Source organism: Strix aluco, chromosome 3 (assembly GCF_031877795.1).
Source record: "Strix aluco isolate bStrAlu1 chromosome 3, bStrAlu1.hap1, whole genome shotgun sequence".
NCBI classification, from domain to species: Eukaryota; Metazoa; Chordata; class Aves; order Strigiformes; family Strigidae; genus Strix; species Strix aluco.
In genome coordinates, this window is record NC_133933.1 from 58,632,581 (window position 1) to 58,646,551 (window position 13,971).

The following is a 13,971-nucleotide window of genomic DNA, read 5'->3' on the forward strand; positions in this document are numbered from 1 at the left end:
GTCTGAAAGGGCTGCTAGAGTCTTTGTGTCTTTCTGGCTGCAAGATGTGGTTCTGCACTGAAAGGAGACTTTTAAAATGGCATTGGTATATACTGTATCTCAAGGGGAAGAGGCAATAAAAGTAATTTCTGTCAAACAACTAAGCAGATGTGACTGGATATTGTAAGAAGCTATTCAGTCGGAAATCAGAAGTCATTTTTACATAACTGCATTCCAGAAGAAACATTCTTTAAGTTTTTACTGCAGGACTAAATCAAGTCCTGTGTACTTGTCTTTTCATTTGGTTTTACGTGCATACCCTCTTCATAAGGGTTACTATAAAGTGTTTTGTAGAAACTATGATTATAACCTGCATAATTACTCTTGCTCTGGGAAATTATTAAAAAATTGAGAAAGTCTGCTTGAAGTACTAATAGTCACAGCTCTGTGATGAAGGTGAAGTAGCATAATTGTAACATTTTATTCAGAAACTAAAACAAGATGTCTATTGAATTGGGGTGGGGAAGCAGAGCAGTGTGTTAGGACCATAAGGCAATCTGTTCTTCCAGCTAAACTGTAGGAATCCATCACGTTGCAATGAGGTTCGTAGAGGCAACTTAGGTAACTTTGTTTGATATACATCTCAAAACAGTAATGGTAACAATAAACCACAGAGAAAACAATTTACCCTGTTTCTGACAATTATTCTTTCAATATTGCAGTGACCCCATTAACCAGCCATGCGCATTAGAAAAATCCAGCATTTCAGCTAAGAATAAGGGGAAAAATAACAGCGCTTAAATGGGTTCATTCTAAATCTAATAGCTAGTTGAAAAACCTATAAAGTTTTTATCAAGCATACAGATTCACCTAAAGAGACAATGTTCTTACTTATTTTTCCACTACAGAAAAAGATGGGATCCTTAAATCTAAGGCCTTTTCCACAAAGGGCTTGAATTTCTATTACAAATCTTAGCTACTGGAAAATCCTTTTGTATTGACAATTTTCTGACAGCAGAGGATCAAATATTTAAAATGCCTAATTTATTATTGCTCACATGCAAACAATTTCTCTCTTCCAGAATGAACAAGTGCAAATAATTACTTATGCATTCCTGACAAAAGAGGCACATGAATTTTTCCCACCACGTAGCGAGGCTGTCAACCCATCAGGTATGTCTGCTGCAGTTGTTCTAAAGAAAAAAAATTAATGTCTTTCAATGCCTTGATATGATAGTATGTAACATCAGCGGCTTATGATAAACCCTATTCTCAAATGATTTTGCTGAGACAGGAGTTCTGCTGACTTCCCATACGAGCAATACTCATTGACATATTTCTGCCACAAGCAGCTGCTGCGGGAGTTAACAACTAACGTTTTGTCCCCTGGGACAGTCAGAGCCCAGTGGAGTTTCTATCATGTCTCATCCTTGCTTCAGTCTACTCAGGCATTTTACTTGGGTTGCAGCTCCCATTTGCTAACACAGTATCCCTAGAACAGACCATGTTCTTGCAGACCTGCTTATGTTTTTATTTCAGAGTGTCCCTATGCAACCCCAACCTCATTTCCATAGTTTTGTGCATTATGACAGAGCTTCTTGGCTGGTAGAAGATATACAGGGTGTAAATTCATTAATGCCAGCCACAAAGTAGCAACTTGTTAGTTTCAATTCTTTTAGGACATAAAAACAAACAAAGTTTTAGAAGTTTTTCCTCAAGTACAGATATGATAGAGAGTGAATATTTCAAATTCTTCAGATTTTACAACAAAAAGTTGTGAATACAATGAGAATGGTGTGCCAGTCAATCCAAGTGTGATCTCTGTAACATCTGACCATACATAAATCATTCTAGAGTTTGCCTGTTAGCACCCCTATGTACACTAGTAAAAGCAACTAGTCACTGCTAAAGAAAACACAAAGCAGCACAAGCTGAGCATCTGGCTCCATCTTATGCTGTGGCCCCATGTCATAAAGCAGTTAGGACCAGCTCCTCAAAGATATTTGGCTGCTTGATGCTCTTTGAAATCAGTGGAAATCAGGTCATGCTTACTTGTAAAACTTTGCTTCTTGGGGAATTTTCAGAAGCACTTAAGCACCAAATTTTCGCAGCTTCCTCTGGGAGCTGTGAACCTAGGGATTTGAGCATTGCTTTTGGGTGCCTATCCACTTGCTTGGGTATCTACATATCACTAAGACTCCTGCCTGTGGAACTATGATCTCATTAAATCACAATGGGCAAGTAGTACCACAGCTGATAAGTACTTGAACAATTTTTCTGACACACCAACAAGCAGCTCTCATGCTAGAGATGTCCTGTTTTGATTGCTTGTGATCATTCATAATCCCATGGCATTTTTCATAAAAGACCTCAACCCGCAATTTAATTGCAAGCTTAAACTGCAGCACCAACACAGCTGCTATTTGAAATGGTAGATGCGGTCTCACTGGGAGCCAGGCAGTGATGAAGCCAGCTTCATGGATTAATACGGGATGGTGTGGTCAGGCTGAGGTGCTGCATTTCCCTCTCCACAGGAGAAAGGCAGGCAGGGAGGAGGGGAGTGGAGCAGGAGGGCTGGACCCCACACAGGTGAGAACAGCAGGGCCACCACCAGTGGGGCCCTGCTCCTCCTCCACCAGCCAAGGACAATACAACCCATGCCACACATGGCTGGTTTTCCTCCCTGTTGTGGTATAATTACTGCTATTACAAGTTGAGAAAAAAATAATTTTAAAAACTTCAACAAAGGCCATTACTGAAAAGCAAAAACAGAATCGGGAATTTTTTTCAGAGACAGATTCCAGAAATACTGCTGTGTAGCTTCCATTGCTTTTCTTTCTCTGGATTTGAGGTACTACATTAAGTCTTCATGTCACCCAAAGCAATTGTTTGTGATCCCAGGAAAATAACTGTACAGACTTTTTATGTATTCATTTGCGCTTCTGCTGCATTTCAGAGCTGGACCTCTTGTGGCATGGTGGCATAAATGCTGTAGTCTGTGCTGGAGCATACACCCTTGGTAGGACCAACTCTGAAAAATACAGTTTTTCACAGGGTAAGTAAAGTTCCTCAACCTGTGGTGGTGTGTGTGCTCTCATACAGCTGCTTTGCACTTAGTATTTATAAACAACAACGCAAGAATTGAACGTGTTGGTTCTATGAGGAGAGGTTTTCTCAGAGTTGTCTTCAAAGTAGTGTTATGATCATACTGTCTCTTAATGATTTCCATCTGACAAGCTACTTCAGATTTCTGCAAAACAGAGACTGACAGGCTGGATCCAATTCACTTCACTCACAACCCTTCTTGTCACACTCATCAGTGAAGTCTCTTTTGTGTCAGGCTGAAGGGTTTGCAGTCCTTACCAATTTGTGTTACCATGACCTGGTTGCCATGCCAGAGCTTGTGTACTATTTATTTTATTTATAATTACTCATTCAGCTATTAGGAGTGTACACTTGTAGTTTAGACCTTCACAAATAGAACTAATGGTAACTAACGCTTAAGAAAGTTTGTACCAAATTAAAAGTCAAGGAAGGAAAAACCCATGCTGATAGAGAAGCTGTGCCTGCTGTCCATTTTGTCCATTTTCCATCAAACTCCCCCCAGAATCTCTTAAACCAGGGTAAGAGCTTGGAGGTTTCCTGGTTGCCGTTTCCTTTTTCTCTGCTCTTAAAAATTTCTAGGAAAGTTAGTCAATGCTGGCATAATGGCAGGTGTAAAGTTAATCCATTTCAGGCCACAGAGATCTGTGGCCAGATGGGTCAGCATGGCTTATTCTGAAGGAAATCCTTTGAGGGAAAACAAACTGGCTTAAAACAAAGAGTGATTTTTTTTTCCCTTTCCTTTCAAGTCTAGAACAGAAATACAGACAGCTATGATGGAAAGTTGAACTTTAGATGTTAAATTATGCTAATCCTTTATGTTTTATGCATATAAGATTTATACATTTTTATGCTAACTTGAAACATAGCAAACAGGTCAGAACAAATTGTGTTCCTATTTTGGACAGTGAAAATTTAAGCCACTTAAGACAAAATAGCTTTGCCTTCTATGTGTGTTGTAGTAGCAACTCTGATTACAAGGCAGACCTGTTCTCCTTGCCTCTGTTCCCACATGCCAGGTTTTCTGCCAGTGCCATCCCCACCACTGCTGCCCCAGCCTGCCCCAGTGCCCTGGGTTGGCTGTCTGGGTACTGCTGAGGACCACAGGCCCCCACCAGAGCAGCGGTTTATCCCCACCATACCCATCCTGCTGCTCCTTCTGTCCTGCAGCTCATCTCACCAGCTACCTCTGCAGGACCTCACACCTTTCAGCTATGCCCTCATCTCTCCTGCCTTCATGCCAGGGTGACCCTAGAAAGTCCAGGTAGGATCCTATTAACCCTGCTTTGCTGATTATCTCCAAATCTCCAGCATCTGTACCCTTGCTAGACTCTGCCCTTTCCTCGAGGGCAGTCTGCTCCCTCTCTAGTCTCCTATACTGTCACTCTTTTATAGTTTCTGCCAACCCGACTTTCTTCAAATCCTGCCATATTTAGGTTTTGTCTCCAGTTCCATAGTCTAATGTTGGCTTCCCAGCCCCAGTTAACCCTCCTTCAACCCCAGAAGGGTTGAACCAATAATTTTCTGCCTCAAAATAATCAAACCTTGATAAGCATTTGCTGAATTGAATAGACAAGGTTTAGCAAATTATTTTATTTTCACGGATACACTCAGTGTTCCCCACATTTGAACACCCAGAAGAGTGATTAAGGCTCCCTCTGAAGACCAGAAGCCCTTCTTTCACCAGAGAGCCTGCCGCCAGCTCTAAAGTGCTGTGTCCCCTTCTTCAGCCCACAGCTTTGCACAGCTCTAGTGATAGGTCTAAAATGGCCCTGTGGGAAAATCTGCTTTTTGTCCACTTTAATAATTGATCCATACAGCCGTGTCCTTTCGGTCACCAAGCTGTAAAATTGCTTTTGTTATTTATGTTATAGAAGCACCTTGAGTGCAGCCTCAGCAGTACTTTTTGTGCTAGGTGGTTGGGTTTTTTTCCTTTTTGCCTTTGTCTCACAACTTATTGATTGAGGTCCTTATACAGATGATTAACATCCCAGCACCTCGCAGAACTATGGATAGTGGAAAAGTCGCATTTATTTCTTTCTCTAGACAGGAGGTCAAAGAAATGGCTTGTGTATTTGGCCCTGAATATGGCAAATGTTTTGGTCATCAGTACCATTTTGTAGTGAGCTACAAACCTCAGACTCCTGAACCAACTGGCAAAGAGCAAAACGAAACACAGGTGCCGCCCAGTGCCACTGCCGCAGAGGTGAGCACTTGTTGTTCTGATCCAATTACAAATGCCAATTCCATAATCTGTTGGACTAACAAATACAAATTACAATTTGTGCATGAAGCAAGATGAATCAAGCCTTTCCTTTGATTTTTTTGTTAGATATAGAATTGCTAAAGACAGCAGGGCTGGGGTGATATCATTTTGATAATCTGTGCTGCTTAGCACATGTCCTTTGGTGAGCAATGCTGTTCTTGATGCAAACAATTTACATTCATATTTCAAGCTTTCAGTTTAAAACAGTGTTTATCATACAGCAGTCTGAATTCAATAAGAAAACTGCTGCTGCCTTTCCAGCTGTCAGTCAGATCAGAAGAGCATCTCTCTCCTTTCTACCAAACTCTCCCATGAGACTCTTTCAAAACCTGAAGGGTATCTTAAGAATTTTGCTGCACAAGTAACAGTAATGCCATTTCTTTCCATATCACATATTTACCAAATATCATAGAGTCATATCTTAAGTAGGATTAAGCATTTTAGAGTTTCTATCACAAATGTTGAGTCTTTTCAGAAAGGAAAAAAAAACCCAAAACCCAAAACATTTCTTTTCTGCTATTGAATTTCACCCTCCCGAGAGCAGGATATCCACACAAATGATTTTTTTGCATTTGTCACTTAAGAGCCTTTTGACAGTTCAAGCACCTCCAGTGTCTTCCACCAAGGAGAAAACATGCCTGGAGGCCAGGCTTGGAGGTTAGGATTTTTAAAAACCCCAGTGAGTTTTGCAATGTGAATTGAAAGCCCAATTTTTTATATGTTTAGAACACCAAAATGTGTGACTGCAAGTGTACTTCTTAGTATGTACTGCATGGTTAGCATCCATTACTGTCTTCTAGATTTGTTTTCATATGACACACAGAACTTCTCAGCTACCTTTAAGCCTATGTACTTAACCTTCTCTGAAAGTTTCAGACTTTTCCTTGGTCTAGGTCATGAATAAAATGGTCTCCTGAAGGGAAAATGGGCTTTGACCATCCTGTGAGTATCATCTTTTCCTCTGGACAGTGGGGTTGGGGTCAGTAAACCACCTGAACATTACCTGCTCTTTCAAAAGATTAACAAAGCTTAGTGCAGAGAATTTTAGAGTCCTTGGATTACAGGAAAGACCTGAGCTAAAAGAAAGTCAGTGTTGGGCTGTTAGAGTAAATAGGAGAACTGGTGGTGGTGACAAAGGCAAAAAGTCAGGCCCTACCTGCCTTTAAGGTAGATGATTTCATGTGTAAAGTCTTCAAGGAACCACTGGGCTGAAAAAGGCGGGGGGGGGGGGGCAAAAAAAAAGCACTGGAAACTGTAGTCCATGTTGGGTATAATGATTATTTGTTTTGATATTTTGCCTCCTTTTTTGTCTAACCACTAAACTGGCTTTCAATTTTTTAGGATTAGAAGGTGATGTGTTCTTACGAATGCCCTTCTTGGTGCAAAAGTTTCTCTTCTAAACCTCAGTGCTTTCTCTCTCATAAGCATTTAAAGGGCTTTTTGTATGCTTTTTGCAGTTTGGTGACCTTGTGCCATTCCCAGTCTTCAAAGCAATATGAATTGACAGATAATGAAAAGGCCATACTTTGGGGCTGTGATTTAATTTCAGAGATCTGGTATTACTGCAACAAGTTAAGCACAGACAGCAACACTGAAGTCTCCCTCCCCTTGCCTCCTCCTCATAAAGCAACAGCTGTGACTTCGGAAACAACACCCAGCACCAGATATTAATTCAAGTTTGAGGCTTTTCGTTTCAACTGATTACATGAGCAGTGTTTCAGGGTACTGTCTACATTTCTGAGCTTCAGCCATTTAATTTCTTCATTCTCAGCACTAATCCATGTGAATAGCAGATGACATGCAGACCTAGCAGTAGTCTTGTGCTCCAGTTGTTTCTATTTAATCATGAAAACCAGTCTTGGAGTAAAGTTTTCCACATTTCTCATCTTCTCAGCTTGAACTAGCTCTTTGTCATTTCCCCTCTAGCATCAACAAAGATTCTACAAAAACAGAAAAACAAAGGACTGCATTAACCTATCTCAAAAAACAAAGAATAGTTGATGGAGAAGGGCATGCCACCAGTGGCATGACTTTCCTCTGCTCCAAGAGAAATGTATTGTTGGTCTCCAGAGACTTTATTGGCACTGGCACTCAAGGAAAAGAAAAACCTCTAAGTTCTGTGAAAATACACCTGGAAATTCAGTAATTATGTCTTCCTCTATTATTTCTGTGCAAATAACTATGTTTGCCAGCGTGCATATCAATAAAAATGATCTGACAGGTTGCAGGTGATGGGGTGGAAGTTCACAAGTGTCAATGACTTTGTTCAGTTACGAAAGTCACTTTTCCATGGCTTTGGACACTCTGGCCCTTCTTCCTCTTGCTGCCTTTCAAAATATGGACTTGCATTTAAATCTGTGTTGGGGTTTTTTTGTTTGTTTGTTTGTTTGTTTGTTTTTAATCAACTTCACAGATTGAAGAGGATGTCACTGCTGATGATATTCTAATTCTCTGGACTGGGATCTTTGAAAGAGCTTGGGCACCCAACCTCTTAAGGCTGAACCTTGGCCTTACAGTGTTTCCATCCACTGCTAGGACTCACCTAAACAGAGCCCCTAGCTGCAACTTCCACTATTCTGTTGGCAGTAAAGTTCTGTCATCAAGTGACGCTACTTAAAAGACTTTTAAGAAATCAGTAGATTTTGCTTGTATATATAACAAATGGCCCCTAAAAAAATAGAAGATACAGCTCTGCTTTGTCACTATCCACAGAATATAAAAGTTCTTAAGCCTGAAAACAAATCCTTCTTCCTTGTGGCCATGTAAGCTTCCCAGCTACTAAGAATAAATGCCTTATAAAGACTGTAGTAAATTCAACTTAAAATTTAGTGTACTTATGACTACTGATGGATTCCCCAAAATAATTAAAATTACATTAATTTGTACTTTTGAAGGAATTACTGTTTGTTATTGTGTTACTTATGTATCAGTAGCACCAAGGTGCTCTGTGACATTCACAAAACTCGAAGGAAGATATCTTTCTTGTAGCTCAATGTTTAATTCTTTTTAGCCACTCACACAAGAGCCTTCACCAATTTGCTGTTCTTCACTGTATTCAATATGAGCTTCTAAGCCTGTTTTCTAAACCTCCTGTGATTTAGCTCTGACCAAGCTAGCTCTGGCTTAGCATGTTGGGGGGAGGGGCAGGTGGGGGTGGCTGGCTGCTATCACAGCTTTTTTAATGCAAATATGCAAATGACCTTCAGTTTGTCCTCCTTCTAGTGCCTCTAAGCAGAGTATGAATTTCCCCCCATATTTACACTGCTAATACCACTCCTTTCTCCAAATGTCTAATTAGTATTTGCTTCTATGTTGGTGCCTGCTGGAATTAATTGATATTTGTTAGATGCTGAAGGGCAGGAACATATGGTGCCACCTTGTGTGCTGTGCTGATCTGTATAAAACCCTGCTGCTGTAACTGCTGAGTCAGTTCTTTTCTTTCCTCCACGATGGCAGTATCTCCAAGAGTGCAAGTAGCGAAGGTGAAAACATTTAACCTGGTGTCAGAGCACAGTGGCTACAGCTGCATTAGAGAATAGTATTGCTCAATAGAAAAGCGTTTGTAGAGAGAAAGAGCGTTAAGGACCTGACTTTCAGACTATACCCAAATCAGGAGGGTTGCTTTGGACTAGGTCGATTCTGGTTCACTGAGCTGAACCCCAATAGGCAGGTGAAGTGCACTGCATATGCTGCTGGAGCACATATTTTTGTTTAGTTTCAAGCAGAAGGAAACCAGCTCCTGTGCTCCAAGGCCGCTCTGTGATGCCCACCAAGCATTTGCTAATCTGTACCAAGTTTATCAAAGCGGTAGGCAGGAAATATTGGGAGATAAAAATGTAAGCACACCCTATACACTCCAGATTTCTCATCTGTAACAGCAGTGCCCCCTGTGTGATCTAATATCCAGTTCATTTTTCTATAGATGTCCAAACTGTGAATTGTTAATTCATGCCCTGGCTTTGAAATGAGTTTGAACTAACCATTTCCTTTGTCAAGAAAACATGGGTGTGATGAGAGGGCTGCTAATGCCAAGCTCCATGACTGTAGATGCAGTGCAGATGTAAACAAAACCGTTTGCTTTCTAAGACTGATGTAATCTTCCAAAAATATCCCAGCAACCTTTGTGGCCTCTTTCACTCATAAGCCACATACAAGTCTCCATATGACACACATAGACATCATGCTGTAAAAAGTTGCCTGTAGCAGGCTGTGAAGCAGACAGTCATTTCTGTACCAATGGCCAAAGGACACAGGGGTTCGGTGACTTCAGCACTCCAGTTTGCAGTTGTTGTGACTTGGACTTTGCTTCAAGCAGCAATATAAAAAGGCAGCTCAGCAACTGCTTGATGCTGGCTTTCACTCTAATGGTGCAGGATGGCAATCCAAACGACAAAAAGGCAGCCTACCTGAAGCCTATGAAGAAAACCAGAGCCATAGCTCAGCAGAACATACTGCCCTTGTTTTGGCATGAAGACCTTTGGTATGGAGCCCGTGTCAGAGGGTCTGGTCATACATGACTCGCTGGGGTTGGGGCCTGGACTCCATGTAAGCTTATGTGAGGCTGCGATTCAAAACTCCCCTGTGAGTTTCTCAGTGACTGGAGCAGCTCCTGGGGACCATGAGCAAGCCCTGCCCAGCAACTTCGGCCATAAGTTACTAGGGCCTCTCCCAAAGAGTGTGACTCCCTGCTGCATGAGAGTCCAGCCCTGGGGAATATTTTGTCCTGGTTTCTGTGTTTTGAAGAGAAAGAAGAAGGGTACAGTGGCTGTGTGTAGAAGGCAAACATTATCTACACTGTATGTGGGCAGTGAGGTGTGAGGAGACAGGCCACAGGGCTCGGAGGCAGGGAGAGGCTTCCAGAACCACTGGACCATTTTTATTCCTGCCCCATGACAGCTACACATAAGGTCTGAGCTGCTCAAGCTACTGGTCCCCATGTCTGACAGGGGCCAGGTACCACTTCTGCATTTGCACCGACCCATACCACAGGTGCGCTCCCCAGCAGCCTGCTGCAGAGCACAGGGCACACGTCCCTTCTGGGGAAGCTTTGCCCTTGTACATCCTCGTCCTACTACACACCACCAGCTAGGGATGCTGCACACCATCACATAAATGTTACTTCTTAGAAAGGGAGGGTTGGATTCGACGTTCACTGACATGTTGCTGCTGCAGGATTAAGGCATCTGTGTTTGTACTGCAATTACTATGGGTATTTTTTTAAAAAAATCACCTTTATTCAGGGACTCATGGTGGTAGCGTAAACATAAAATTTATTGCCAGCCTCCTGACTTCATTGTTCCCCTTCTTTCCTTCAGAATAAATAAATTGAAAATACACTGAAAAGCCCTAGCAGAAAAGAGAAAAAACCCAAGAGCCCCACCAAACGAAAACCTAAAACTAAAACTTCCCATTGCAAAAGAAAGGTGGTGGCTGGGAAACAGAGGTGCTGAAAAAGTAAACGGGCCGTGGCTTTTAGTGCTGATTTGGTACACCTTGCTCCCAGGTCTTCAGCAGATGATAGTACCAAGGCATTAGTGCAGAGCTGGGGATTCAATCTAGGCTTTGTTATTCCTAAACCATTCAGCTTAATCCCTTCTTAGAGAGGACACATGCATTGTTTTAAAGCTATGCTGTAGACCCATCTACTGGTGTTTTTATTTTGTTTTTTAAGTTTATGAACTTAACTACAGACTGGTAGCAAGTTGCATACACATTTTGCTCAGCCAAGGAAAACCATAAATTGGCTACATTTTCTGACAGAAGAAGGTGCTGCTAAGGCAAACATTCTATTTCCTGCTGAGAGGCTGTGAATCACAGCGCACAAAGCAATATGTACAGTTTTTATTCTATTATAAAAATACTGGGGTGAATTTGTTGCCTGGAAGAAATGAAATGCAGTGAGATAGTTGAAATACCTTAGTCTGTTGCTTGCTAACATAATGTGGTTTGGATAGCTTTCCTTTATATTCCCTAAACAGCTGGACATTTGAGTTGATGAGATTTTATCAGTTTTTCGTAATTAATATAGGTTTTTCTGAGGGAATGGTATTTCTAGCACAGCAGAGGGTTATTTTATTTTCCTTATTTTACTCTCATTTATCTTCACATCTCTCTCACTGACTTTTTATTTCAGCACCTTTTGCTTTTCATGGGTCTTTAGTTCCATTAAACATCCAGCGCTAATTAGACTCTGTTGTCTAAATTGTACCAAACACTTCACTCAAAATCAAAGAGCATTTAATTAGTTAGTCTACAGGTTACACCCTATCTTGCAACATTAACGCAAATGAACAGTTGAAATGCTTGTTACAGCCTGGCAAAAATGTAAAAAAAGCTTCTTTAATGGCAATCAAGATTTCCATTTCACTATTGATGAAGGAAGGCATGACAAGTGCTTGCTGCTCAGATGACTGCTGGGCTGTTTGTGGTGGAGGGAAGACAGGGGAGCAATAATGCTTATTTCTATCCTTTCCCAGGAACAGGTATGCAGGCAAAGCCCCGTGCCTGTGCTGAGCGCCTGTGGGGTCAAAGCCAAAAGAGGGGTGAAGCCACAGGGTAACCTTGGCTTAGTGCAGCCTGGCACTGCCATGGACAGGATCAAATTTCCAGAGTTTCATTCCTGCAGCTTTTTTGGATCTCTGGATGTTTATTCTGGCATTCAAATGGGAAGCAAGGAAGTCTGAAAACAATTGCTGATCTAGTAAGATCTTACTGATTCTAATGAACATGGCAATAGAATGCTAAAGTTCAGTTTATCTGTGTTTATTAAGTGTCTTGATATCTCTGGATGTGCTACCACCATGCTACCAAGCTCTTCTGATTACATGATATTTCTCAGGCTTGAGGTGGGAGGGGGTGCATCCCAGGTTTGGGGTACATTGACTACAATGGCAGCTCACTGTTATTGTACCTGTCCATATCTTCTAACCATTCACAGGCAGAAGAGGAGATATTAAGCCCAAACAGACACATCAGAACAAACTAAATTAATGAAATGTCTTGAGTCTTGTCCCTCTTTTCCAACTTGAACAGGGCGATAATGGCTTTGATACAATTGGTCACATGCAGGTGAGGTAAGAGGAATTCAGCTACCATGTGCTATCCAACAGATAATATTTCTTTTAATTTCTTTCAAGACCACAGTAGACATAATGGTGAACTGGATACCTGCTGGATGCTAGATAAAGAACCCAGTGCAAAGCTTACTAAAACTCAAAATCCCCAAAGCAAGTAATTATGTGAAAGTTTTACCTTTCTTTCTAAAAGAAAAAAAAGATAAAAATAAAGAAAAGTAACTCCCCCTCACTCTCAGCTGTCATAAAAATGAACTTAATGTTATCAAACATCAGACCTGGTTCATGATTTCTGAATATTCTCAATTGAAAACACATTGGTTGCTACAGAAGCAAAGAATATTAGGCAGTTCACTTAAGAAGGAGTTAGATCTCTTAAGTAATTACTCTTCCACTTGTCAAAACCATGAATAATGGTTTGAGTGTTAATGAATAATATTTGTGGTCTCTAGTAAAGCTGTATGTAGCAGTGTGAATGTCATGTTGAAAAAATGGAAATGGCTAAACAGAGCCAAAAACTTGATCTGAAGGTGCTTTAAATCTGTATGATCACTGGAATACTTGGAGAAAAAAATCTGCTTGAGTGAGTGAACAAATTCTTTTCATAGTAGTTCAGACCAGTGACCAGCAGTAATGTTTTCCAGGCATGCTTTACTCCTCCTTCCTTCTCTCCTCAGTAAAAATCCTCTAGCAACATTTTAAAAGAAAATTCTTTCAGGTTCAGAGTCTGCTTCTATTTTGCAAGACATTTAAGTGTCTGTTAAAGTAAAACTCCCCAAAGGAGCCTCTTCTTGCAGATGGATCTACGTAAGTCGTCTTGTCAAAGAAAACTTGTGCTGAAATATGCAGAACTGCTCAATATGTGCTTGAGATAATTTGTTGATGACATTGGGTTAGGCAGCTCAGTCTGCAAGAGCAAGTTCTGCAACTGAACAAGGAAAAAAAAATAACTAAACTGTTAGATTCCCCCCTTAAAAACTGGAAAACTATTTTTGATAGAAAATTATTTGAAGCAAAACAGAATCCAATTTATAATGCTTAACAACTCGTTTCAGTGATCTTCAGAATGCTACACTTTTCAGTCACTTGCTTTGTTTCACTAGCATAGTTGCCTATTAATAGAGGCAGATATATTTGTGGTGTTCCCATTGTAAAGTATAAAAACTGTACTGCCATTACCAGTTTCTAAGTATTATTATAATTTTTACAGTGCACTGCTGTCAAGAATGATTGCTGCAAGTGTCTCTTCTGTGTTCATTCTAGGAGTAGAAATCTGAGGAAATAAGGAAGCTTGTCCATCCTCCCTCATGAAATGAAAATCTCAAAAATTAAGTTGAATTGTACGCTGCCAAAATTATAGTAAATATTCCTGTTCAGTGAGTTGCTTTTTTTTTGTAGTCAGACCTTGCTACAGCCATCTTTTAATACAATTACACTGATTGCAAGTAGACAGCTACCACATACACTACTGCCATCTCTGTGGAAAGATTTCCAATAGATGTGGTGCAATTCCATGAATTTGAGGTGTCTGCCACTCCTTGCAGGGAAGGT